The sequence below is a fragment of the Schistocerca americana genome, chromosome 3 (assembly GCF_021461395.2).
Source record: "Schistocerca americana isolate TAMUIC-IGC-003095 chromosome 3, iqSchAmer2.1, whole genome shotgun sequence".
Lineage (NCBI taxonomy): Eukaryota > Metazoa > Arthropoda > Insecta > Orthoptera > Acrididae > Schistocerca > Schistocerca americana.
In genome coordinates, this window is record NC_060121.1 from 974,642,691 (window position 1) to 974,646,910 (window position 4,220).

Below are 4,220 nucleotides of genomic sequence, written 5' to 3' on the forward strand. Positions count from 1 at the left end.
GCGAGGTGGCGCAGTGGCTAGCACACTGGACTCGCATTCGGGAGGACGACGGTTCAATCCCGCGTCCGGCCATCCTGATTTAGGTTTTCCGTGATTTCCCTACATCGCTCCAGGCAAATACCGGGATGGTTCCTTTGAAAGGGCACGGCCGACCTCCTTCCCTGTCCTTCCCTAATCCGATGAGACTGATGACCTCGCTGTCTGGTCTCCTCCCCCAAACAACCTAACCTCACCTGAATAAAATCAACCTGCTTTCAGAAAAAAGCATGTTGCATTACTTACTGAACGCCCCCCCCCCCCCCCTACCCATATCTGACCATAAGTACAGGAACGTCCAACAGCAGATTGATCTAAAGAATCATTTTTGCAACCAACGTCTCGTTACAAATAAAAATTTATGCTACTCCAGGAGACGGATCTGGATTTACGGCTCTTCGCATGCAGTCGTCTCAACTATTAGAGTACCTGACCACGACTCTACGCCCGAATAACATTTTCATTGTCGCTGGTATTTCCTCGTTCGCTTTCCGCGAACTATAAGCTGAGGTTCTCCCATGCGGTATGGGGAGGAATAACACAACCAAAGCAACAGCTTATCCTGCCCTGATGTCGTAATTGGTTAGTCGCGCAACTGGTTAATGCCATTGTCGCGAGCCAGCCGGTGTGGCCGAGCGGTCTTAGGCGCTTCAGTCAGGAACCGTGCGACTGCTACGGTCGCAGGTTCGAATCCTGCCTGCCTCGGGCATGGATGTGTGTGATGCCCTTAGGTTAGTTAGGTTTACGTAGTTCTAAGTTCTAGGGTACTGACGACCTCAGATGTTAAGTCGCACAGTGCTCAGAGCCATTTGAACCAGAGTCGCGTTGGGCAGCGATTGCAGTTTCGGCTCCCGATCTGTGGTAAACTTTCATTCGTTACGACATATTCTTCGCATTTCAAGTTTAACATGTGTGAACGGTGTGTCCTGGTATCATTTCATGTCACTGCATCTTGATTCATTTCATCAGCATCAATCCTTTAACAATGCATTCATTCCACTTGAGTACATTCAATTCGTTTCACAAGTGTCGCTTGCGCTAGGGTAACCCACGGTCTTCTTCCGGCATTGTACTCCCAGTGATCCTACTCCCGCGTACTCTACGGGAGAAACTCCTGCACCCGTTCTTTGTGGAGCGGTCTTACGCCCGGGAACTGGTCTGCTGCACCTCTCCTCGCTTGTCTATCCTGTCCAAGCAACTTCATCTCTGAACAGTACTGCACCCTGTATCCCTTTCCATCTGGTTAGTGTAATCAAGCCTTGGTCGCAATCCCAATTTTTACCTCATAATTTGCATCCATTACCAAATTCACGATTCCTTGATGCTTCAAGATGCGTACTGTCAACGGAGCCCTTCTTTTAGTTTAGCTGTGAAAATGATCCGATCTTCAAACTTATTTTACATCCAATGGAAATACTATCGTTAACAGTGCTGCTAAAACAGAGTCACTAAACACAACCTCCCGAAATTTTTTTTACCAAACAAGACAAATTAAATATTCCAGAATTCGAATCAATAACAGCTGTCAACATGAGTAACTTAGAAGTAAATATTCTCGCTGTAGTGAAGCAACTTAAGTCACTTAAGTCACTTAATAAAACCAAGTCTTCCGTCCAGACTATATACCAATTAGGTTTTCAAAGTATGCTGATGCAATAGATCCATACTTAACATTCATATACAACCGCTCGCTCGACGAAAGATCCGTACCCAAAGACTGGAAAGTTGCACAGGTCACACCAATATTCAAGGAAGTTCAGTAGAAGTAATCCACTAAATGACAGGCCCATATCACTAACGTCGATTTGCAGGATTTTTGAACATCCATTGTCTTCGAACATTATGAATTACGTAGAAGAAAACGGTCTATTGACACACAGTTAACATGGATTTAGAAAACACCGTTCATATGAATCACACCCAGCTCTTCACTCACACGAAGCGTTGAGTGCTAGCAACAAGGCATTTCAAATTCATTCCGTATTTCTGGATTTCCAGAAGGCTTTTGAAACTGTACCACGCAGGCAGTTTGTAGTGAAATTGCGTGCTTATGGAATATCGTCTCAGTTATGTGGCTGGATTTGCGATTTCCTGTCAGAGAGGTCACAGTTCGTAGTAGTTAACAGAAAGTCATCGAGTAAAACAGAAGTGATTTCTGGCGTTCCCCAACATAGTGTTTTAGGCCCTCTGCTGTCCATTATCTATATAAACGATTTAGGAGACAATCTGAGCAGCCGTCTGAAGTTGTTTGCAGATGATTCTACGTTTATCGTTTACTTTAGTCATCAAAAGATCAAAACGAATTGCAAAACGGTTCAGAAAAGATATCTGTAAGTTTCAAAAATTAGCAATCGACCCTAAATTAAAGTATTAGATCATCCACACGAGTGCTAAAAGGAATCCGTTAAACATTGGTTACACGATAAATCATACAAATCTAGGTGCCGTAAATTCAAATAAATACCTAGGAATTACAATTACGAACAACTTCAGAGCGAAAGAGCACATTGCAGATGTTGTGCGGAAGTCGATTTCAAGACAGCGGATTATTGGCAGAACACTTACAAGACGCTACAGATCTACTAAAGAGACTGCCTACACTACCCTTGTCTGTCCTCTTTCGGAGTACTGCTTCTCGGTGTGGGATCATTACCAGATAGCATTAACGGAATATATCGAAAAAGTTTAAAGAAGAGCACCACGGTTCGCATTATCGAGTAAGAGGGGAGAGAGTGTCACGGACGTGATACAGTATTTGGGGTGGACATCACTAAAGCGAAGGCGTTTCTCATGAAATTTCAATCACCGACGTTCTCCTTCGAATACGAAAATATTTTGTTGTCGCCGACGTACATAGGGAGAAACGATCATCATAATAAAATAAGGGAAAGCATAGCTCGCTCTGAAGGATATAGGTGTTCGTTTTTCCCGCACGCTGTTCGAGAGTGGAATAAGCACTCCCTCTTCAGGCCACAATTGGTCCATCGGGACCATCCGACCGCCGTGTCATCCTCAGTTGAAGATACGGGTAGGAGGGGCGTGTGGTCAGCACACCGCTCTCCCGGTCGTTATGGTGGTTTTCTTTGACCGGAGCCGCTACTATTCGGTCGAGTAGGTCCTCAATTGGCATCACGAGGCTGAGTCCACCCCGTACAATGGCAACAGCGCATGGCGACCTGGATGGTCACCCATCCAAGTGCCGACCACGCCCGACAGCGCTTAACTTTGGTGTTCTCACGGGAACCGGAGTATCTACTGCGGCAAGGCCGTTGCCTCGAGAGTGGAATAACAGAGAATTATTGTGAAAGTGGTTCGATGAACCCTCTGTCAGGCACTTAAATGTTATTTGCAGAGTATCCGTGTAGATGTAGATGTCCCGATAAGGGCTTCGTATCAAAACTTTATCTACTAAGCCACATTTACTATAATCCCTCTTAAGCCTGTAACAGAAATTCTGAAACACTCTCTATGTACATTATATGCAGCAAAATACACGTCGCAGAATTGTCCACCATCTAATGAAATTTTCTGAATTTGCCTTGCAGTTTTAGTTTCAATGTCAAAAAATGCGTAAAATATGACCCAGACGTAAACAGTATGATATGCTACAGATCAGCCTGTTACCACAACCTTTACTTCACACTCCCGTTCGTTAGCTTCGGCAGCTCACAATTAGATTGTCACTTTCAAACCTAACCTAGACCTCGAGCTACGTCATAAATCAGTCTATCACCAGAAGAGTCCAATATCGCACTCTATCCAATGTGTTCCTCTTTGTCAGTTCTATCTATAAAATCACTAATTTTTTCTGGTAATGGTAGTTGCATGTAGGTCATCTGATACTTGGTTCATCTCGTCTGTAGGAAAATGCAAGCATTCTTAGTTGTATCAGTTCCGGTTCTAATCCTGTTCGCACCGGAACCTTCCGAAGGTCGCCAGGTCCGGCGCTGACTTTGTCCCGCGGTTCTCAAGTGTCATGCGGATGGCGTTACGCCGGCGTTTCTTTTGCCTCCAATGGTGTGCTCACAACTAATCTCAGATCGTTTCTTCTAAGCAGCTCCTTCAACTATACTGACAAAGTTTTCACGGAAAACTATCCAAAATGCACTCGTATTCTGCAGTGGACCCGCACTGTTTTTAAAACTTCCTACCCGATTAAAAATGAGAGGTTGTAGAGAGCTGTG

At 44.6% G+C, this 4,220-nt stretch overlaps 1 pseudogene; it reads right to left on the reverse strand.

Moving 5' to 3' along the window:
* Positions 1-3,192: 3,192 nt before the first annotated feature.
* Positions 3,193-3,310, reverse strand: LOC124607712 (annotated as a pseudogene).
* Between the last annotated feature and the right edge of the window lie 910 nt (positions 3,311-4,220).